Source organism: Danio rerio, chromosome 15, assembly GCF_052040795.2.
Source record: "Danio rerio strain M-AB ecotype USA chromosome 15, GRCz13ab, whole genome shotgun sequence".
In the NCBI taxonomy this organism is placed as follows: Eukaryota; Metazoa; Chordata; class Actinopteri; order Cypriniformes; family Danionidae; genus Danio; species Danio rerio.
Genome location: NC_141035.1, coordinates 43,342,268 through 43,367,500, shown reverse-complemented (window position 1 = coordinate 43,367,500; position 25,233 = coordinate 43,342,268). Strand labels below are relative to the sequence as shown.

General features: G+C 37.4%; 1 long non-coding RNA gene across 32 annotated transcripts in view; it reads right to left on the bottom strand.

The window, feature by feature from the left end:
* The window catches only part of LOC141377911 (uncharacterized), a 345,648-nt gene that overhangs the window by 103,254 nt on the left and 217,161 nt on the right, over positions 1-25,233 (bottom strand). For 9 of the 32 annotated variants that reach the window (XR_015509852.1, XR_015509863.1, XR_015509838.1 and 6 more), the window contains exon 2: positions 7,162-7,312. The exons of 16 other annotated variants lie outside the window; for them this stretch is intronic. This is a non-coding gene — a long non-coding RNA (uncharacterized LOC141377911). The remainder of the gene's footprint in view (positions 1-7,161; positions 7,313-25,233) is intronic. 7 more of the 32 variants (XR_015509860.1, XR_015509849.1, XR_015509841.1 and 4 more) reach the window with 1 other exon arrangement.

Below are 25,233 nucleotides of genomic sequence, written 5' to 3'. Positions count from 1 at the left end.
TTGATCGAGCAATCGATATGTGATTTAACCGAGAGGAGCTTTCGGACTCATTTGCCTAAACAGATTTATCCATTCCAGACGCAGAAATTGATTTGAGTTCACTCCACATCTTGCACTTTATTTCTCATATTCTTTTAATCACTTTGGCGAGTTGCTCAGCAGGACGCCGGAGCTGTTTACCCCAATAAAAAGTTGATTATGATGTGAAGGCTTTAAGCAGGTCAAGCGTCAGACACACTCAATACTTCACAACTCCTCTCTGATTGCACAAGCCTTTTTATTGCTTCTCTCAGATGATCTTTCTCATGCCTGACATTGTATTAGAGTTTCCAGACAAGGAAAGAGTGAATCCTCAACTGATGGTTTTGTTTGTGTGTCTCTCGCCTCTGAAAACTATCTTTCATCCATCACTGATGATGATGCTGTACTCCTGAAGGACAAACTCCAATTTATTCATTCAGTCATATTCCTTCGGCTTAGCTTCTATTTCTGAGGTTGCCACATCGGAATAGGGCTGCGTGATTTCGGGAAAAATCATAATCACGATTATTTTGGTCATAATTGTAATCATGATTATTCAAAACGATTACTGTTAAAGTCAAAATTATTAGCGCTCCTGAGAATTGTTTTTTTAAATAAATATTTCCCAAATAATGTTTATCAGAGCAAGGAATTTTAACAGTATTTCCTCTTATATTTTTCCTTCTGGAGAAAGGCTTTTTTATTTTCCTTTATTTTAATATTTCCAGAATAAAAGCAGGTTTAAATATTTTGAAACCCATTTTAAGGTCTATAATATTAGCCCCCTGTTTTGATTGTCTGCAGAAGAAACTACTGTTATGCAATGACCTGCCTAATTACACTAATTAAGCCTTTAAATCGCACTTTGAATCTGAATGTTTGTATTTTGAAAAATATCTAGTCAAATATTATGTGCTGTCATCATGACAAAGATAAAATGAATCAGTTATTAGAAATGAGTTATTAAAACTATTATGTTCAGAAATCTTCTTTAAACAGAAATTGGGGGGGGGGGCTAATATTTAATTCAGACTTCAACTGTATATATACAGTTATTCTCTACCCTGCAAAGGAAAGAGAAATAAATATGTAACCCCGCCGGTCCTACGCCACCCAACCCGCTCCGAGCTGGTATCGAACCGGCTTCCTTCCGCATGGGAGTTAGTTGCTCTACAAAGGAGGCTAAAGACCATGACCTCTAGCGTCTGTCGCTGGAGCACCTTTAGAGGCCAGAGGAGTGAGGTTTACTTGTACAGCACACACTAGCTGGCATCTGTTACACTCACCTACCTAAACCTCACTCCCATCCGGGTCATGGCACCAATGTAAACCCACCGGTCCTACGCCACCCAACCCACTCTGAGCTGGTATCGAACCGGCGACCTTCAGCATGAGAGGCGGTTGCACTACCAAGGAGGCTAAAGACCATGGCCTCTACCGTTTGTCGCTAGATCTGGCCTCCGTTACAAATACAATAGATTAAAAATATGAAACAAACTGCTTTAAGCATCTTCACGGTAAGAAAAACATTTTAGCGACAAAAGTCCTTCAGTCAAGAGCAGAGAGGCATGTTCTTCATTTGTTGTTTGATTAATAATCATAAAAACAGGCGGCAGAAGGATTATCGCGCGCTGTCTCTTTAATGGTTTCTCTTTCGCGTGTCTTTTGATTCTCAACTCGTTTATTACACAAATGAGGTTTAATATGAATAATCACTAAACACCGCGTTGACACCTATTTGACCATTAAAGCGCTCACATTAAGATGACTTTAGAAGTGTGCGCACTCCTCGTCTCAGTGTGCGAGTGGGACCAAATGCTGACTGCATGCTCCTGTTCTGTGTGTGCGCGGCACACAGAATCACGCAATCTTTCGCGCTTTTAAGAGCAACACGTGTACAACTAGAAAGGGGGCGGTAAATGATGCAATAATCGTTTATCTTGATTAATGGGTTTTCATAATCGTTAGAAGCCAAAATCGAAATCAAAATCGGATTTTCGATTAATTGCACAGCCCCACATCGGAATGAACCGCCAACTGTTCCAGCATATGTTTTTACACCGCGGATGCCCTTCCAGCCACAACCAAAGACTGGGAAACACCCATACACACTCATTTACACAAACTATGGCCAATTTATTCAATTCAGTTTACTTTTTCATTTTAAATCACCTTTATTCCACCAAATATTGATTAAAATGCTGTTTAACCAGACTCTTAATTTTTTTTGAATACCTTTTAAGATTTTCTGAAAGCTGTGTATTTCCCTCTTGTAAATCACCTTGGTGGTTTTTATTTTATTCACATATTTTTAGTCGGTAAAGATGCCTATAAATTGAAGTTTAACAGGTAACACTGGTTGACAGTTGCCATAAACAAAAGGCACTTTATTAAAAAAAGAAAAGAATCAGGAAACAAGTCTGGTCAAACTAAGATAATGTGAGATCAAGTTGTCTTTAATATACATGAGGAGCTTTGCTAAAGCACTTCTTAAGATTAAAGTCACTCTCCACAATATGCCAGTGTTTCGGTCTGATATAACTTTCACCAACATTTGTCATGATTCACAGTGACTAAGTGGATCCACAAATACACACACGCACCCACATACACACACACGTCAAGTTAAGAAATGTAATTTTCCTGCATGGCTGCTAAAAAAAAGAAAAGTATCAAAACTCCTCAAATCAAATTTCCTGCCTGGAGAAAACAAGCAGCAGAAGCGGGGTTACTTATTTATGACTTATATATAGTTTGTATCTTCTCTTATTTTGACGTGTGCGGGTGTTCTGAGTTATCGCCATGGAGAGAACATTTGCATGAAAACAGTTACCATGACAATGCAGCACAGCGTTGACCAATCCTACAATCACACAAATCATACATGTATAGCATATATATATGTTTTATCATTCATGGATCTATCATACATCCAGCACAATAAGGCACAGGATATGTTTGGTGTGATTTGTTGCTATTTTCAGACCAGTGCAACAGTAATTTTCACGTTTTGCATCAAGTTGTTTAAATAGCAAATCCATTTGTGCTGCTTGTGGACTGATGGGTGTGCCGGTCTAAAAAAAGATAATAAATATTATTATCTTGCAGGGAGTGTCCCCTTGAAACATTTCGGTTGTGTAACATGCATCTTTGCAAGTGCTGTGAACAATTTGCTGCACGTTTCTTCAGTTGTTGGTGTGACTAATTTGCAACAGAAGTGTGTCAAATTGACAAAGATAGTTTCTTTATTTGCTGGTGTTTTTTTGTAATTGCATGTGCCTTCTTAAATTGCAGCGTGTTACGCATTTTTAATCACCCATGTCTTGAGTTTGCTCAGTAAGATGCAATTTACTTTCTATGTGTGATTGGATTGGGCGGGAATCACAGGACTGATTTTTTAAAATTCTCATAGACAATAATAAAGTAGTGACTGCATGTTAAAGGAAAATAGTGAAGTAAAAGTACTGATACTGCACTAAAAATGTACTTAACGGAAAGTAAAAGTACACATGTTTGAAACGACGAAATTACAATTTCTGTGAGAAACTATGCAATTACAGTAATTTAAGTTTTTGTAATTTGCAGAGGTGTAAAGAGTACCTGAAAACCATACTTGAGTAAAAGTACAGATACCTTACTGTAAAAATTACTCCATTACAAGTTACAAGTCACCAATTCCAATAAGACTTGAGTAAAAGTATCAAAGTATCCAATTTGAAAAGAACTTAAGTATTTTACTCATACTGAACGTAGGCTCAAAGGACACCAAAAAAGATCATATTTCCTAATATAGAAATTAAATTGAACACCTCAATGTTTCAATATGGCAGAACAAAAAAGATAAAAAAATAATAATAATAGAACAAAAATTCTCAAACTCAAATGTTGAAAATGGCACAAACAATTAAAAAACAAAAAAAAAGTAGTAAAAAACGTAGTAAAAAAATTCAGAGCTGACTTTCATGTGATTCATCTCTCAGTCTCAAAGGGGGGCAATACTTTTATTTTGAGTAGTTTTTCAATTGATTAGGATGTTTTTTCTGTATTAATATTAATCAAAGAGGAGCAGTGTTATTTTTCAACTTAGTAAACTACATATAAATTCAGTGAAAAATACATCACAAACTCATAGCTAAATGCACCTGATGCAAAATGTATAATATCAGTGATACATTTATTTATGTTGGACAAAAAAAATTAAGCTAAAACAAAGTCATGTCATGTCACAGTGGTTTTTGCCATATCAGCAAATGTATTAAATTCACTTAATTCAGATTAAATTAACATTAAATAGACTCTTACTTCAATGTGTTTACTCAAATTTTATGATAAATTCTTAAAAGCACTTATTTTCGTGGTCCGTTTCCTTTAAGAGACATTCTGCATATCGGCAAATGAAAACATTTCTTTCCGATAAGGCCATGGATGGTCATCAGTGCTGGCACTGCTTGATGTGCCGACTTCGGCTTCATCATTTGCTGCAGCCATGTCGGTAATTAAACACCTGGGGCCTCATGTACGAAGACTTGCATGGAAATCATACTAAAACATACGCTGCAAAAAATTCAGATGTATGAAACACTGCGTACGCCGAATCTCACGCATATTCTGTTTGTACATCTGAATGAACGTGAAATAGAGCGCAACATGTACGAGCACAAAACCCCTCCCTGCCTCCTCCCCCGTATGAATATGCTAATGACTTTACTTAGGCAAAACCCAATGAAAAAGCAATGGCAAAATCAAGCAAAAAGAGAAACTTTGAACAGAATGTGAATTGAAGGTGCTGCTTTCGGAGGTAGACCGGAGAAAAAACTGTTTTATTTGAAAGTTTGTCCTCTGGAATTAATAACAAAAGAAAAAATAGAGTGGGAAGAGTTTTTTTTTATAGCAGTGAGAGATTAGCTGATGCAGTTAACACAGTGGGGTCTGAACATTGCACTGAGTGGATTAAAAAAGAAATAGTGAGATCTATAGGTGTAACATTTTGTAGTGCTTTTAACAGCCTAAGTGGCGCAGCTCGCTAAACCCATGGCAACATATTTTGACACGTTCAAGCATGAAATCGGTTCGAATACAGCGGCTGATGAACTTATTCTTTTTTCCCCCGCTACATATCAGAGTGTGCCTATATACTCTTTATCACGAGAAAGGCAAGTAGGAATCATTAATAAGTCTGTGCATCAAATTTAATTTGCACATTTATTGAATGGAAATATTTCTGATTCACGTATGCCAGTTCATCCTCAGATCATGGTGCCTTTATAGAAATGTGTGTGCAGTAGATTGCTCCGATTACATTGGGGAAACCGGCGACCGCTGCAAATTGCGCTTTAATGTTTGGATGGTCAACTGTATGGTAAGGAAACCTTATATACTAGACATGCGGATGAACCTGTCTTATACAAACTGAGAAGACACTTTGTATAGTGCAATTTAACACAACTGCCTCTAGGAGTCGCCAATGGAAATAAAACAGACAAGCATAAAAAATGTGCATACGCCAGCTATAAAGCTGGCGTGGAGCTGCGCACATTCCCACATTCAGTTCATCGTTAGTAAATCTAAACATGAGCGATTCTGAGCGTGAAACCTGGCGTAAGCAAAGTTTTTGTGCGTACGCAGCGTTGATACATGAGGCCCCTGGTATTTGGCAAGCTGCTAATTCATGTTCACGTAATTTAGCTCATAAATAGCATACAGTACCTTTAGCAGACTGCAGATGGCGATATCGCCTCGTCAACTTGAGATGCCAACTTGTCACGCACAATCACAATGTAACGAGTAACAATAAGCGTCCGTTCAAATGTAGTAAAGAGTAAATATATTCAATCAAAAAGGTAGTCAAGTAGAGAGTACAAAGTAGCCAAAAAAATACTTAAGTGAAGTAACAAACTCCATTTACTCAAGTACTTTACACCACTGGTAATTTGTTTTTACAGCACTGATTAAAACTATAAAGGACCATAACTTGCCCCACAGTTCAATGACAAAATAAACGCTCAACTGAAACAGTTTTGTGGCCTCAAATCCCTCATCAGCCCTAGTAAACAAACACACGACATGCATTCAAATTGGATCATATGTTGTTGTGTTTAGACCCATCATGATTCGTGTGTACAAACAGCAAAGCGAGTGAACGAGTTCACGATCTGAACTTTGTTTAATTTCTCTGTTTGTATTAGCGGTGCAGAGAAACGCTGCTGTCAGCAAACAATCGACATCATTTTTAAACCATTTATCCTTTTGATCTGCCTCGTTCTCTTGCTCTCTTTCATCCCAGAATGCTAGCCCAACTTTCCCCCACTCCGTCTCCGTCGTTCTTAATTAAAGCTGAATTAAAAGCACGCGCATCAGCAGAGGGAATGCATTAAGCAGCATGTAGGCCAGAGGCGCTTCATAAGAGCTGCAGGGGTGACATCAAATAAAACCCTCATCACTTCCTTTACCAGCTCTTTCACCACCAATATTTACTCTTCATCCCAGAGCCAGCACAAGCACGGAGGAGTCCGGTTTCTTCTGTAGGCTGCCGTGCTAAACGATTGATGTAAACAACGCTAAATCGTCACCTTAGATTTAAAAGGTTCTACCTGACATTTTTGTCAAAATTGAGTTATTCACATATTCTTATTAAATTACATCTTATTTAGATTATGGGATGTTTTATTTATAAGTTGTTTACATTTTAAGACTTTTTATTTAAAAAGCAAAAACAGTTTAACTACAAAGTCGAACTCTAGCTTGTGTAGCCCTGCCGGTCCTACACCACCCAACCCGCTCCGAGCTGGGATCAACCGGCGACCTTCCGCATGAGAGTCGGTTGCTCTAACAAGGAGGCTAAAGATTATAGCCTCTAGCATCTGTCGCTAGAGCACCTTTAGAGGTCAGAGGAGTCAGGATTACCTGTACAGCACTTACTAGCTGGCCTCCGTTACACTCACCCCCCCTAAACCTCACTCCCATCTGAGTCACGGCAGCAATGTAACCCTGCCAGTCCTACGCCACCCAACCCGCTCCGAGCTGGGATCGAACCGGCGACCTTCCACATGAGAGTCGGTTGCTCTAACAAGGAGGCTAAAGACCATGGCCTCTAGCATCTGTCGCTAGAGCAACTTTAGAGGTCAGAGGAGAGAGGTTTACCTGCACAGCACTTACTAGCTGGCCTCCGTTACACTTGGCTGTGTAAGGTTCTTTCTGTGAGCCAATCAGAATTTTTAACGCACACACGAGGACCAATCAGGATCAGCATTCTTTGTCATTTCGCCGACTGCTCCACTGACAGCGGAAAACACTAGAAAGACAAAATCACACAAAATCAGAGTCGGCTAAATAATGCCGCACCACACAAAATTGAGATGTGTGAAAAGGTAATGATTTAGAAGCATTTCTTGACATTGAGATTCATTCATTCATTTTCTTTTTGGCTTAGTCCCTTTATTATTCTGGTATCACCACAGCGGAATGAACCACCAACTTATCCAGCATATGTTTTACACAGTGTATGCCCTTCCAGCTGCAAGCCATCACTGGGAAAAACCCATACACACTCAATCACACACATACACTATGGCCAATTTTAGCTTAACCAATTCACCTGTACCATGTCTATAAACTCAAGTGGGAAACCAGAGCACCTGGAGAAAACCCACACCAACACGGAGAGAACATGCAAACTCCATACAGAACTGCCAACTGACTTAGGCCAGGCTCAAACCAGAAACCTTTTTGTTGTGAGGCAATCGCGCTACCCACTGCGCCACCGCGTCACTGACATTGAGAAGAAATGTTAAATTTTACATTGTTAACAAAGAAATTATTATTAAAAAAAATGTATATGTTAAATATGAAATACATTTATTTATTTACATATATCAATGAAACACTTTTCAGTGTTTATTAAACTCATTTGGTCATCGTCTGTTTAAAGTCTTTTAGTTTAATATTAAGCCTTGAAGGGCAAATATTTAATTTAAATCACGGGGCAAATAATTCAATAAATATAATTCATATAAAGCAGAAAAAGTCATAAATATTAACATATTAATTTGTTAAATTTAACACCGGCACAGGACAAAATACTTAGCACAGCCTTGTATGCTTAATTTGAACAAGAAAAAATCATCCAAAACATGAAATAAATGTGTTAGAAAGCAAACATTTTACTCTCTCAAGCATCAAAATATTGTTACAACACCAGCTTATATATTTTTTGATTGTATTACTTAAAAAAATAATGCTTCAATGAATGATCTGCTAGATAGAACCTTATAATTCCAAGTGGAAAATGACTTTCCAGAACGAGAAGGTTTTATCTGCATTCACTGTGTTTTTTGTTTGCAAATGGGCAACAGCATCAGACGACCACACCAGATGCACAAAATATAATACTGCAAAGCATCCTATTTAATGTTGAAACATTTGAGTTTAGCATGATTTTTAAATTATGATTTGAAACTTAAGCTATATAAATCAATAGTAAACTGATCAAAACTTAAATAACTGCTCTTCTGAATCTTCTATTACTTAAAGAAACCTAAAAAAAAAAGAATGTATTTACAAAATTGTTTTCATTGTATTTCTTTTTATTTAATATTGTTTTTAACACTGATAATAAGAGACTCATTTAAAAATCATACAGCTCTGAACTTTCAGTGGTTAGTGGTTAGCACTGTCGTCACACAGCAAGAGGGTTGCTGGTTCGAGTCCCGGCTGGGTCAGTAGTTATTTCTGTGTGGAGTTTGCATGTTCTCCCCATGTTGGCGTGGGTTTCCTCCACAGTCCAAAGACAAAGGTGAATTGAATAAACTAAATTGGCATGTGTATGCATTTTTCCCAATACTGGGTTGCGGCTGGAAGGGCATCTGCTGCGTAAAACATACTGTATGCTGGAATAGTTGGCGGTTCATTCCTCTGTGGTGACCTCTGAAATAGAGACTAAGCCAAATGAATGATTGAATGAATGAATAATAATGAAGGCAAAAATCAGACAAACTAACAGTGTAACTTCTGCGCAAAACAAGTTGAGAAGTCAAACCTAAATGAAGAAATATTTATCTTGCAGTAGTTTTTCATTCGTGAGAGTGGAAATGTCATCAACAGAGGGATGTGTTTAATGTAACATTTTAAAAAGCTCTTGCTTTAATGAAAAAACATCTTTTGTCTAGCAGAAGTCATGGCCTTTTGCAGCTGATATTTTCTATTATTGTTTTCCAGCTCTCCTGCATGCCAGGGTTATCCATCACTTTTAATGAAATATATTCCTAATCTGTTTATAGCCACACTTTGGGTCATGGACACTTAAACTTTCCATTACAAGCTTGTGTTTGGTCTTCATAAGATCTCCAAATGATAAGTGCTTTCTCATTAATTGAACAAGATCATTATATTATGCTTTCATCATGATAATGAATTCTTTATGATCCATTTAAACCCATTTTTTGTGATGACACTGTTGCTAATATTGATGTTTATAATACTATAGGAAAATTGCACATTCATATACTGTACAGAAGAGACCAAAACTAGAACATATGTTTGTAGCTATCCTAACAGGAGTAAAAGAAGAGTTTTTACAGCATATTGCATAAGTTATGTGTGCAGAGTTCAATCGCAAAACAAATAATATTTTTAAACTTTTCAAAATTAATTTCAATAATTAAACTCTTCAATACTCAGTACTTCAGTCCTAATGAAATACAATAATAAAAACATGATTTCTGAATACTACTAAAAAGGTCAAGTTTTAGACATTTCTGTAAAGTAAATCATGTTTTGTTTTATTTTGCAATTGATCTCTATGCATTGCACATAATATAAACATAACGGGCCCTATCATACACTCGCGATGCAATTGTTGTTTGCTAGTTTCAGCTTGGCGCAAGAGTCGTTTTGAAGCACGCTGTTTAAATAGCAAATGCATTTGCTCTCATATGTGCACCCATAGGCGTTCTGGTCTAAAAAGGGAGGCGTGTTGAGGTGTATTGCTGGAGCGTTGCTATTTTGATGAACTATAATAGATTTTTCAATAGACCAGAAAAAAGCCGGTCTAAAGTCCATTGCAGAGCGCTTTAGTTGTTTGCCTCGGTTAAACACTGCTTAATACACACAAGATGTAGAGCAATACGCAAATATCTTTACATATGAAAAATAATTTAAATATTAAGGATATATATAGGATTTAATAAGCACATATATAGGATATAAATATAAAGGATTAAAATATTACAAAACACTATTTTCTAGCCTACATAAATTTAAAAACCACTGCCTTCATGCCTTCTTCATCTCGGGAGGCTTTTTCAGTTTATTCATAACATATTGCTTTTGTATAATGTTATTATTGTTATCAGCAGTATTGTTTATTACATGCGTATTTATATTTGTTTTATTAAAAACAAGCTTAGATTTGTCCACCTGTCAGGTTTCATACCATATGGGGCACAGCATGTGTATTAGGATATAACTCATTTTTTTATAGCACACTTCGTTATTATTGTTCATTTATACATTTGCTGGAAATTAAAACTGAATTAAGAAATAGTTTTGAAACAAATATTTGCGCTTAACAAACAAAATTAATTATTTATAGGCTAATTGTTGTCTGTGTACAAGGTTTCCCTATCCATAAGAAGGAAAATGAAAGTTAATAATTTATCTATCATTTTCGTGCTGTAGATGCTCTGTTTAACTGTTTTCTTTCTAGTGAAATGCTCAGATTTTCCAATTCCACATACTTTACGTCATGAAAATAGCAAATGCGCTATGGTGCGATGCAACTGACTCTTAAAGGGAATATGAGATGAGATTCTGATTGGTTTATTCTCAAAACACACCTATAACTCATTAAGAAAATAAGCTCAACACTTTAAGACCATGCGCCATGGCGCAAAGCGGATTTTTCTGTCATTATATTAGCAAAGATGGATTCTGACACGCCCTAAATGCATTTGCGCCCTGCACTTTGCGCATGGATAGTCAAAATAGAGCCCGACATTTGAAAACCTTTTGGTCACTTTTTTTGATGGTCCGTTTGTTGAATTTAAGTTAGATTGCAACTAATTGTCATTAGATTATAAGTAGACTGCTAGGTTGGGGTTAGGGTTACTGTAAGTTGACATACTTGCAGTTAAATATCTGCAGAAGAAGCAGAATCATCAGATATTAAACAGTCTACTAATAGTCAAATGGACCATCAAAAAAAAGTGTTACCAATCTTTTTTTTTTTCTTTAAATGAACTCTTCATATATTCTTAAGCACATTATATAAAAAAAAAAAAAAAAAAAAAAAAACACTTAAGAAGATATTTGAAAAAACAAAATCACTGTTGAAATACCAGCATAGGCTCATTCTGAGAACGCAGCCCTACACTATATACATTCCTGGAGATTGCAAATTATGTAGCCAGATGTACCTATGGCTGCATTATGTCTTTAAAGCGAACGGTACAAGGCAGTATGATGCCCAGTTCCTTTTCGTGCTTATCAGCTGACCACTTACAGGTGCCTCCATGTGGACAACTTTTTCACAATTAACAGTTTGCCCATTGGCTTGCCAAGTACGTCGAAGGATTTGGAATTGACTGTGATGATGGGGTTTGAGTCAGGTGAAGAACGGTTTCAGAAAGCAAGACAAAAACACGAGCCAAAAAATGAAATAAACAAGTAAATAACAGGGTAAGAATGTGGTAAAATCTGAAAATGTGGTAAAAAAAATCAGGCTGCCGCGAAGGCTTTTCCTTTTCTGGATTACTTTTGAAAACACTGTTGGGTTTAGAAAGGGGGTTGGCGCTGATCAATCCGTGCTTTTAAAAACACTATCGCCTGGGAAAATCAGTCGATCCATCGGTCAGTCAGTAAGATGACAGCGGCCTCTGGTGGATTTACGTGAGAACAGCAGGTGCGAATGGAACTCGCTAGAGAATAAAAAAAAGTCACAGTGGCCTCTGGCGAACTCACAAAATCATAAGCAAAGTATTTGTCACTCTCCAGAAATGTATATAGCGGTACATAATTACAATGATCCTTGGTTGTGAAATAGAGAATTAAGTGTTGTTATTTAGGTCGTCAAAAGGTCAGCAAAGTGTGGATATCAAATGTATGTGACGGTTTTGATATCAAATCGATTATGTTTTTTTGGATGTCATTCCTGACGTCAATGTGAAGTCGTTTGGACATCAAGGTACCTGCTGGGTATTCTACTTCTAATAGTCACAGCAAAAATGACTACGAATTTTAACGATGAAGATTACATTCTTTTTGAAAACAAAATCAAATTACTCTCTAATTTTAATCTCCACTGTATGATGTCAACCATTTGGCAGCACAATATCAAATATCACAGAATGACCCTCTACTGTAATGCAATTTGAATCTAGATTCATCACTTCCCTGCTGAAAAATCCAGCTTAAACCAGCCTAGGCTGGTTGACTGGTTTTAGCTGGTCGACCAGGCTGGTTTTAGAGGGGTTTTGGCCACTTCCAGGCTGGTTTCCAGCCATTTCCAGCCTGGTCTTAGCTGGTCAGGCTGGAAAATGACCAGCCAAATCCAGCTAAAACCAGCTTGACCAGCCTTGTTTAAGCTGGATATAGCTGGTTTTGGCTGGACTCCTAGCTTGGCTAGGCTGGTCAAGCTGGTTTTAGCTGGTCATCTCGCAGCCTGACCAGCTAAGACCAGGCTGGAAATGGCTGGAATCCAGCCTGGAAGTGGCCAAAACCCCTCTAAAACCAGCCTGGTCAACCAGCTAAAACCAGCCAACCAGCTTAGGCTGGTTTAAGCTGGATTTTTCAGCAAGGTTTACCACCATACACCATAGTGAGAACATAAAATGTACAGGATTGTTGTTGTTATAGTAGAAAGATCATTATGAATCAAAACTGCACTCTGCATTGAATGACTGCAGTGACCGCAGTGAAAACAATAACTAGTAAAACTCTCTCAGAAACTATACAGTTACCACGTTAAATTTGAGGAAGGGCAATCCTCCACAAGCCATCGTCAGCCTTTAATGAGGCTGTTTTCCCAAACACGCTGTGATTCTGCAGGGGTCTCATTCTCTTATTCTTCTCCTCCTCTGAAGTTCAAAGTTGTTTTCTCTTTAACCTGAAAGGCTTCGGAGCGGGCGCGAGTCTTGCGATATGCTTTGTTTTTCACTACATTTTTAAGCAAATGGATGCTGATCAGAGCGGGCAAGACCGCGGGAGCTGCAGCGGGGCGTTAGCATCAAAATCACCAAACGCCGCTGTCTACTTCAAGTCAGCAGCGAAAATGAACACTAGAACACTCGCGTTATAATTAACCGAGCTGTGGATGCTGCAGGCGCTGCTATTAGCTCATATACTGTTAGCCATACCACAGTTTCAAATAAAGCAGAATTAACCGCTGTGTTGCCGATCAGCACACAGCAGGGAGATTTCAGCCGTGAATGAAGCAGCGCTCTGGGACAAATCAGTCAAATGACTTGGCGACTTCCTCATCAACTTTATAAAGTGCAGAATGAATCAGTGTTTTGGATTAAACCAGATATACTGTATGTAATACATACTTGTCTGTAATTTACATACAGAGTGGATTTCATTGAAATCTCAAGCTGTCCTCAAGCTGGGGTTCATTGGGAGTTCCTGAATAAATGTATTTAAATAGTTTAGTTGAGAAATGGATCCAGCACAGGCTCATTGGGAATATGTGCTTTGCGAAACCACAAAAACAATCCAGGCTCATACTGAAAACGTACCCCTATATACATTTCTGGAGAGCACTAAATACGTTCCAGGAGGTTAGATTTTTTTCGCAAATCCATCAGAGGCTGCTGCGTTGCTTTTTGGGATCTTAAATTTCTCTCGTGAGTGCAATTCGCAGCTGCTCTTCTCATGTAAATCCACTGTCGACTGACTGACCCACCCTCCTCTTTCTATAAACCCAACCATTAGTGTTTTCAAAAGCAATTCAGCCTGATTTTTACCACGTTTTCAGATTTAACATACAGAACAGCATCATACCGCCCTGTATCATTCATTTTAAAGACAAAATGCAGCCATACGTATGTAGCCATACTGGTACATATTTCGCGATCTGCAGAAATGTATATAGGGCTACGTTTTCAGAATGAGCCAATGTTGACAAAACACATTTAAACATCTGAAGAGTTTGGCTCCAAAAACGCTTTAAATCCATTTGGATTATTTTGAGTGAAACTATTATTTAGTGACAAGAATTGTTATTTTATTATTATATTAAGAAAATGACAAAATAAAAGCCACTATTTTCTGTTTCAAACCATCGCATAGCATATTTATGTTATAGTCGCATTAAAAAGTGGTTAAGTGCGCCAACGTATAGTACCATGGTGCTCACAGCGACCCAAGTTTAAATCCCAGCCTGAGGTCCTATTTGATCCTTCCCCTCTCTCCACTCCCAATGCTTTCCTGTGTCTGTCCTTCACTATTCAAAATAAAAAAAGTTAAAAAAAAAAAACCTAAAAATTATTATTTAAAAAAGTGGAATTCAGACTTTGATTTATAATTTTTTAAAAAGTATATATTTTTATCGACAGCCTCTGAACTTGGTTAATACTAATATTATAGGCCGTCATGGGACTAAAATCCAATGGCTCATTCATTTACAGTAGTTAGCTAACAGTAATGGTATTATTATACCATTACCATTATCATATTAATAACACTGTGAAGTTATTTTCTCATATTATAATATACATTTTAGATTCCCTTATTCCTCTGCATCAGCTGCAAAATGGCTCAGTTATGCTAGGTTGTATTGACTTCAAGTAAAACGACATTTGAAAGTTACAATTACATACAAAAATGAAAAAAAGGTTGTGTTTGCTAAATGTCTTGTAGAAACAATAAGTCTGTCAAAACACTTCTCATTCATATGGATCCAATGAAGAAATAAATATAAATCTAATATGGACTAATAAAGCTGTAATCTGTAGGCCAGCTTACTGAGTAAAAAAGCAAAATGTAATGCCTGTAGCTGTAAATGTTGTTTTGGTGCAAAACTCATATCCATAAACTCCCTCTATAAACCCCAGGCGAATCATTCTAGCCTTTTAAACATCTAATTTTGGTGACACTTCATTTTGATGGTGCATTTGAGTATTAGTAGTCTGTCTGCTTAATATTTGTTGATACTGCTGCTTAACAGACATTTAACTGACTATAAGACACTTAGCAAGTACATGTCAACTTACTTAGCAGGTACACTAACCCCAACCTAACAGTCGAATGAGAATTAGTTGACATGTAAATGCATTGTAACTTAAATTCAACAAACACACCATCAAAATAAAGTGTGGCCCTAATTTTTGTGACCATATTACTGACTCAATTTACTGTGGTGTGTGGATAATGAAACTGCTTTGAATGAACAGATTAAGGATTTTGGAGTTATATCAAATCCCAATGTTGACAAGTGTAGCATAACTGATTGAACACATGAAACACAAGTACATGATGTCACTTTGTTGTTGACAAAATCACATTTTTAGTCGTTTGTGATTTCCAAAAACCTGCACCTTGAGCCCAGTTCTTTTAATATTTGCATTTTCAGGCCTCCAAAATGCCGTTGCATAACTGAACAACCAAAACACACTATGTTGTCTGGACACCCTGAGCCATCCAAAGCCTATGAAATGACCAGAAGCCATTAAAAAATAAACAAGATATGACAACAGTGTTGCAAAATGCTTCAACACTCCACATTTCACATTTAAAAGTAGTATGCAGTGTTCAATTCTGCATGTAGAGACTGGTTAGCAGGCACCGGCCTGATGTAATCCTCAGGTTATTCTTAGTGGTGTAAGACCTTGTTTTTCTTCAGAGGTGGAGGTCTCTGAGATCACTTTGAGAGGGTGTAAAATATCTAACGACTTTCGCAGACCGTCCACTGAGACAATCACACGTCTGTCTGGACCTCAAGTCTATGTGTGTGTGTGTGTTTTAACATGCACTCTGACAGTTTCATGTTACCAGACCATGAACGTCTGCTCTGGACACTCCATCCTTGACATGGAGACAGCTATAAAAAAAAGTGTGTGTTTATGTGTGTGTGTGTGTGTGTGTGAGAGACTCTCATAATCGAAGTGCAGCTGGAGAAGGAGTTCTCAGTCTTATGAGCTGGATTGGAAAGAGATTAATATTTAATAGATGGTTATTTTCCTGCCGCTGTGAAAAAGCAATACACCAATCAGCGTCTGTGCACTTCTATTAGACAACGAGTCGACGCTCGCTCTCTCTGACTAATGAGAAATGCGAAGGTTATTCACGTCCAGCAAACAAAACAGCCTGATGGAGGAGAGAAAGAGAGAGCCGCGCACAACAGAACAGAAATCATGCTGATCAAGCACAAAAGTTTCAGTTCAGGAGGCTTTTTTTTTTTTTTAGAGCTCAAACAACCAAGGGCACAGCAGCATGTGATTTAGCTGTCGGGTCTGAACTACATATTTTTGATTTAAAGCTGGTCCTAAGAGACTAGATTAATAATGAGATAATAATGAAGAAGAACTGGTAACACATTCATTTAACTATAGTGGCTTATTTTTCTGCCTGTTATTAAGATATTGGCTCTATGTTGGTAATAATATAGTACATATTCTTCATCATCTTATTTTAAATTCCTATTAAACCAAAGCACTAGCTTAATAACTACTAATAAGCAGCCAATTAGGAGCTTATTGAGCTAAAAGTCATAGTTAAGGGTTTATTAATAGTGATAACTGTACCTTAAAATAAAGTGTGACTGAAGAATGTGTTACATTAGAGCTGGCAACCAGGTCATGCCCTTAGCATCCAGTCAATAACACAGCTACAACATTTTTTTTTTCCTTAAATAAATTGTCAATTATGTATAAACTGAATGTAGTACATTTTTATTAACACTAAAATGCACTTTATTTTGATGGTCCATTTGAGTATTAGTAGACTGTCTGCTTAATATCTGTTGATACTGCTCCTTCAACAGACATTTAACTGATTGTAAGAAACTTTGCGAGTATATGTCAACTTACACTAACCTTAATCCTAACCCCAACCTAACAGTCTACTTATAATGTAATGAAATGTAGTTGGCATCTAGATGCAATGTAATTTAAATTTAACAAACGGACCATCAAAATAAAGTGTGACCAAATGCCGGGCTGTATTGACCCAACAATGAGTTAAATATGGACAAACCCAACATTGATTTATTTTTTTTAAATTAAAATGAACATTAATTTTTAAATCTAAATGTTGGGTTTGTCAGTATTTGACCCAGCGCTGAGTCGACCTAGTGCTTTAAATTGAACATGTAACAGAATACATAAAAATAAATATAGTAAATTATAATAAACATAAAACTATTCATTCATTTTCATTTCAGCTTCCCTTTATTCATCAGAGATCACCACAGTGGAATGAAAAAAAAACAAAAACAAAAAAAAACAGGATTAACATTCCCTGCAAATGGTTTGTTTTTAACCCAAAGACCAACCTTACTGACACATAATTTTCTTCAAATTATTTTAAACTGCAAATTAAAATAATTAAAATAAAATGACACTTAAACAGTTCAAATGTCATTTAATTTTAATTATTTTAACTAATTATTAATTATTTTACCCAAACCATTGAGTTTGTCCTTTATTTGTCACGATCACCAGTGATCGCTGGAAAGCATTCACAATCACATGAACTACAATTCTGCCTCATAATGGACTACAAAACCCAGTCATGCAACACACACACAACTGGTTCCAGATCCTGACTGATTATACTCTCACAGCAGATACTGCTCAATGACTAATTACACACACACAGTATATTCGGCTCACATTGAGATACTCATTGCGGAGTCTTGTCTACTGTTTTAGTGACACTACCACGTGTTTTCCTTTGTCTTGTTTTACCGTGTTTTTTATCCCTGCCTCATTCATTTGTTTAATCCTATTTGCTGCCTGCCTTTAGACCACCTGCCTCCTAATATGACTACGACTCTGGATTGCCCTTATACATCTGTTTGCTCCTGTGCTGAACATTGCTTGCCTGACCATTCTAATAAACGTGCATTTGGATCCTCACCTCTGTTGTCAGTGTCACTTTCCCGGTTACAATATTTTACCCAACATTGGATTAATACAACCCCACAGTTTTTAAAGTGCATATACTGTTTTAATGTAATATAAAAAGGACAAAGATGTAGACTACGGATGGATGGATGGATGGATGGATGGATGGATGGATGGATGGATGGATGGATGGATGGATGGATGGATGGATGGATGGATGGATGGATGGATGGATGGATGGATGGATGGATGGATGGATAGACAGACAGACAGACAGACAGACAGACAGACAGACAGACAGACAGACAGACAGAATGATTGACTCTCCAGGAACACACTGGCCTGTCTGATTGTTGTATGTTTGTGTGTGTCTCTTCATAAGGTAAAGGGTCAGTTTTTAAGCATATTTTGATATATGTAAGAAGCTCTGATTTCTGTCTGTTAATTTCACACATGGATGACCACTCAATACACTTTAACCAGAAGAGACCCCTCTCCTCCACCGTCCCCCTTCTCCCTCGCTCTCCTTCTGCTGACAAAGGCACATAAGAAATAGCGAATGAGAGCGAACAACAAAGACACGGAGCCGGAGGCAGAGAGCGGGAGAGCGGGTCACTAACCCAATCCCAGTCTCTCAGCCCTCTTTTACTGCGTCTCATACTCAGACCCCAGAGCTCTGGCTTCTGTCAGTCCTGCACTGCCGGAGGCGTTCAGCCAGCGGGGCATTACCCACAATCCCCAGCTCAGCCTGCACCCACCTCATGCCGGCTTCATAATGACAGACAAGTTCAGCAGAACTTTCACACCAGAAGAGCACAGCAAACATGACTGAAGGTGAGGCTGAGAATATCATCTATAAGTGATTAGTATCAGTAACTAATTACAAATACTCAAATTACTGCAAGTAATTTTTCTCAGGAATTGTAATTTACTAAGTCGTTTTAAACGTGTACTTTTACTTTTCTTTGAGTGCATATTTAGTGCAGTATTGGTACTTTTACTCCACTACTTTCCTTTAACCTGCAGTCACTACTTTACTTTTCCCGTCTATGGGGATTAGAAAAATCTGTCCTGTGATTCCTGTCCAATCAAATCACACACAGAAGGTAAATCGCATCGTAATGAACTACCTCAAGACATGGACGAGTTATAATTGCAGCAAACTGTTTGGAAGTGTTAAAACTGTCCAAGAAGATGTTTAAAATCTTTACATGCATTGACCCAGAGACTGTTTAGATGCAGGGTCACTGATGAAAAGATGACGGATGTTTACTGTATGATGACTGAAATGGTCTTAAACACTCAGCAGGCATAAGACATTGTGACATCAAATTGGTGTTGTACCCGAACGTCGTGGGGACGTTGCATTTTGTTAGGAAATGAAAATCAGGTTGACGTCAGAACTTAACGTCAGGCAGACGACAATGCCCAACGTCCAGCCTAAAACCAACCAAATATTAACATCTTATGATGTTACAGCTTGATTTGGTGTGGACGTTACCACTATAACGTCCATCAGATGTTGGATTTTGGTTGCCACACCTGACGAATAAATGTCAGTATTTTACATAAATTTGACGTTGGTTTAAGATGTTGGCTCGACGTTGGGTTTTGGTCACTTTTTAACAACTTAAAATCGACCAAATATTAACGTCATTTCACGTCGTTATTGGACATCAACATTTGAATGTATCAAAATGAATGTGAGAGCATATGGGTGTTGCGGTACCCAGCAGTACTGGGTTGCGACTGTAAGGGCATCCACTGTTTAAAACATTTGCTGGATAAGTTGACGGTTCATTCCGCTTTGGTCATCCCTGATAAATAAGAGACTAAGTCAAAGGAAAATGATTGAATGAATACTAAGAAATATTTCTCACTATACATAAAATTTCAAAGCAAAAGTTTGACTGAAAAAGGTTAAAATATGAAACAAATATTAACAGGAACACTTCACACTTCAAAAATAAAAAAATAATCACTGAATAAAATGCTAAATGTAAACTTTGTGTGCTGTCATTCGTGTTTTTGTCTGAATCTCCACAATGCTGTGATATTGCACTCACATTGTAACAATCACCAGCGATCTAAACACCACAGATCGCTGGAAAACATTTACATGCACACACACTACAAATCTGCCAGTTTATGGACTACAGATCCCAGTCATTCAACACACACACTCACCTGCTCCAAGTCACTATTGATTAGACACTCACAGCTGAAGTTGCTTTTGGATTGATTACACAAACTATATATACACCTCACAAACACACACCTGTTGCTGAGTCTTGTCTACTGTTTATTAGTAAACATTACAACGTGTTACCTTTGTCTTGCTTTACCGAATTTTTGACCCTTGCCTTGCCTTGTTTGTTTTAAGTTGTCTATTGCCTGCCTTGTGACCATCTGCCTGTTATTTTGACAACGACTCTGGATTGCCTATACACATCTGTTTGCTCCTGTATTGATCATTGCTTGCCTGACCATCTCCATTTAATAAACCCTGAATTTGGATCCGCACCTCTGTTGTCAGTGTCACTTCACTGTTACAAATATAAATGATGAAAAAGTATTAATGATATATTTGTGACACCACTATATAAACAATAGGGGATTATATGAAACAATACACTTTTATTTTGCCCATACAAGATATATTCTAATATCCCAAAACCCTATTTACCCATATAAATTGCTTACTTAGAGAAAAAAAAGTTTTAGTTATACTATGTTAATACATCAGCGCTCCTTAAAGTTCTCTTTACAGACCAGTACATAATTACAGTTGCTTAGTAAGAAATTAAAAGGCATCGCTTACACTGCTTTCCCTCAACAGACACTCACTACGTTTTAAAACACAGCCATTTTTTTTATATAAATGAATGAATAAATGAATAAAAACAAAATATAATATAATAAATAATAATAAAAATAAATTATTTTCCCTCCCAGTTTAGTATTTTCAACCATATCTCCCCATTTCATATCACAAATATAACACAATTGATACCTAAAAACTGAATAAAGTCTCCTGAGCTCTGTGTCAAGGATCTCTGTGTTTGAGCATTGACTTAGACAAACTTAAATACTTCATGATTGAAAAAGTAAACACGATAAACCTGATCTGTTTGAGATGTCATATTACACACTCACACACGCACACACAATACAACACAACACACCACACAGAGGGTTCAGAGGCTGGCCAGGCTTATTACGGTAATAAAATCAAATGAATTAAATTAGAGGTGTTTCAGAGGCTCAGGCCGTCAAAGTCATGGTGACTTTCATGGCTTTCAGAGATGGAGAGAGCGAGATCTCAGGAGACTCAGCCTGGGAGAATGAAAGAGACAGAAAGAGTGAAGGAATATGAAAGTGGAGCATGAAGAGAAAAGCAGAGGACGTGGATGTGAAAAAACACACACACAGTCAGAGGAGTGGGCGCGAAATGGAAAAATAATGAGAATCAAACTCTAATTACCCACGAATAGAGTACGCTTCTGTGTCCCATTTCTTCGTTTTTTTTAATCATTAGAGGCACATGTGTTTTTTTTGTGAGAATTATGAGATATGTTTGATAAACTGCTACTCAAGACAAAAATACCCGTGCTTTTATGTAGTTAATGATGTTTTAAGCACATTAGATATCTTTAAAATCACCTAAAAATTGTGTTTTTTGTTTATTCAAGAGATTATTTCGGACTCATTTAATTGGAAAGTAATTTAATTAATTCACATAAATGAATACAATTACAATTTATATATCATCTACTGAATGGTTAAATAGTACAAGTTTTTTTTTTTTTAATGTCACATCATGACAAAAAATATTATTAGGCAGAAAAATAAATGTTTATTTCTGCCTAACAAACATTGTACATAAAAAAATCCAAATGTACAAATGCATGGATTATAAACATAAAACACTTACAAAAATACTGGTTGCCTTAAATTTTTAAGCTGAATCAAATTAACCTTACGAGTCAGTTAAACTTACGTTATAATAAACTGACTTAAAACAGCCTGCGTAACTTATAAAATTAAGTTAGAAAATTATTAACTTAGTTTAATTAGTAACAATGAACTAATATGGTGTCAGGACTAATTAATCATATAATTTTTTAAAAATATATAAATAAATATATGGCCGTGGCGCAGTGGGTAGCACGTTCGCCTCACAGCAAGAAGACAGCTGGTTCGAGACTCGGCTGGGTCAGTTGGCGATTCTGTGTGAAGTTTGCATGTTCTACCCGTGTTCGCATGGGTTTCCTCCAGGTGCTCCGGTTTCTCCCACAAGTCCGAAAAGATGTGGTATAGGTAAACTGGGTAAGCTAAATTGTCTGTAGTGTATGTGTGTGAATAAGTTTGTATGGATGTTTCCCAGTGGTGTTTCCCATATGCTGGATAAGTTGGTGGTTCTTTCCACTGTGGCGAACTCACATTAACAAAGGGATTAAGCTGAAAAGAAAATGAATGAATGAATAATAAATAAATAAATGAATAAATATATATATATATATATATATATATATATATATATATATATATATATATATATATATATATATATATATATATATATATATATATTTACAATTTATGATCACCAAGAAAAATACTATAAAATTTGTAATATTTAGAAAATAATAATATACTTTTTAATGCCTATTTTCTATGTTAATTCATTGTTAAATGTAATTTATTCCTGGTAATTAAAGCAAAAAAAATCATATCAATAGTTAAAACAGATTTTTAGCAATCACTGATACATTACATTTATTTATTTAGGAAGCTGTAATATGACTAATGTCTACATAATTTGTTTTAAACACACACACGCGCTCAGACATTTGGCATTTTTTATTCATTTAATACATTTCTTTTATATTGAATACATAAATAATTTACTTTATAAAAACATACAAATGAATATACATGTGTTACAATTTCCTCCCATCCCGAGACAAAAAAAAAGAAACGTTCCAGAAAAAATCTTATTTCTTTAAATAAGTTTTTACATAAAAAAAAAAAAACATTTTTAAAGTCAATACTATTATCCCCCTTAAGAATCATGATGTTTTTTTAATGGCTACAGAACAAACCCCTGTTATACAATGACTAATTAACCTAACATACCTATTTAACCTAATTAACCTAAATAAGCAGGTAAATTTCACTTTAAAGATGAATACTAGTAAGCTTGCAAAATAACTAGTAATATATTAATTCAATCATTTATTTTGCTTCAGCTTAATCCCTTTATTTATCCGTGGTTGCCACAGCGGAATGAACTGCAAACTAATCCAGCATATGTTTTACACATCCTTCCAGCTGCAACCCAGTAGTGGGAAACATTCATAAAGTACATACTAGTTTATACGGCCAATTTAGGGTGCTTTCACACAAGCACTTTTGCTCTGCACCCCGGTTCATTTAATGTCAGAGTACGGTACATTAAGCTAGTGTGAACGTGTGTTCTGAACTCAGGTGCACACCCGTGAACCGTACCTGAGTCCGCCTGAAGGAGGAGGTCTAGGGTATGGTTAACACAAACTTTGGTCCGGTTGATTTCTGGTATGAATGCAATCATACCAAATAACGAAAGTGAGTTGCCAACTGTGCAACAAACTATCGTTAAATCGTGTGCGTGTCTGTGTATCACGTTTCCTTGGTGACAAGCGGGACTGAGCCAGGGAAATCACAGTGATAATGTCTGCTTGTCTCCTCTAAAAACATCATGTTATGTTCTGAATGTTTATAACATTTTTGCGGCAGATAGAGGCGAGTCGCTTTCTCTATATCCAAAACCAAAAGATTAAGTAAAAGCAGAACGACCACGATGTGCACACGTCTTCCCATTTTGGCGCTTTGCTTTCGTGTCCATCACCTAGCAACAGCCGTGCACAAAACAGCAGCTCGATGACGCAAGCATGCCAGAAGGTAAAAGACAGTGTGAATACAAGCCAACTGAGAAGGTGGAAAGGGGGGACAATTGAACTTGGGTATGGTCCAGGCAACTGAACCAAGTGTAAAAGCACCCTTAGGCCGTACTCACACTATGTACAGTTGCCTCGAACCGGGCCAAAGCACGCTTGTCCCCCCCTCCCGTCTCCCCTGACGGCACGCACTTATACTAATCGGGCCAGGGCACGCTTACGTCATCAATGCTGCGCTGTTCAGTGAGTGCTCTCGCTCAGCACAGCGGAGATTTCTTTTTATATCGTCTCAGTCGTTTGATATGCAGTGACATGCAGTCAAATATTTCGCCAAACACTCCTTAGGGATGCGGTGACACGCAGTCAGATATTTCGCCGAACAGGTCCGCCACTTTTGGCGCTCATAAACAGTCATAAAGCCCTCGTGCTGCAGGAATGAGGAGGTCTGCTGAAGGTGTGCAGCTGTCGTGCAGTGAGAGGTTTGCGTATTTAATAAATTACAGGAGTTTGCGTTCTCTGAACAGTAAGATTGATTAATAAATCCATATGAAACAGTTCCTTAAAAGTCACGTCTCGCTTTCAGTTTCGGGCTTTGGCGCGTTTTACAAGTGAACCAAGCTCAGGGCCACCTCTTCCAACCGGGCCAGGGCCGGACAAGTGAACCGTGCTTGAGCCCGATTCAGCGCACTCACAATTCTCAAACGATCCGGGAAACAGGCCTGGGCACGGTACGGATGGCATAGTATGAGTAGGCCCTTAGTTTATTCAATTCACCTATAGCGCATGTCTTTGGCGCTCATAAACAGTCATAAAGCCCTCGTGCTGCAGGAATGAGGAGGTCTGCTGAAGGTGCGCAGCTGTCGTGCAGTGAGAGGTTTGCGTATTTAATAAATTACAGCAGTTTGCGTTCTCTGAACAGTAAGATTGATTAATAAATCCATATGAAACAGTCCCTTAAAAGTCACGTGTCGCATTCAGTTTCGGGCTTTGGCTTGGGCAGCGCACTCACACTTCTCAAACAATCCGGGAAACGGGCCTGGGCACGGTACGGATGGCATAGTATGAGTAGGCCCTTAGTTTATTCAATTCACCTATAGCGCATGTCTTTGGACTGTGGGGGAAACCGAAGCACCTGTAGGAAACCCACGCCAACACTGGGAGAACATGCAAACTCCACACAGAAATGCCAACTGACCAACTGAGTCACCCCTAGT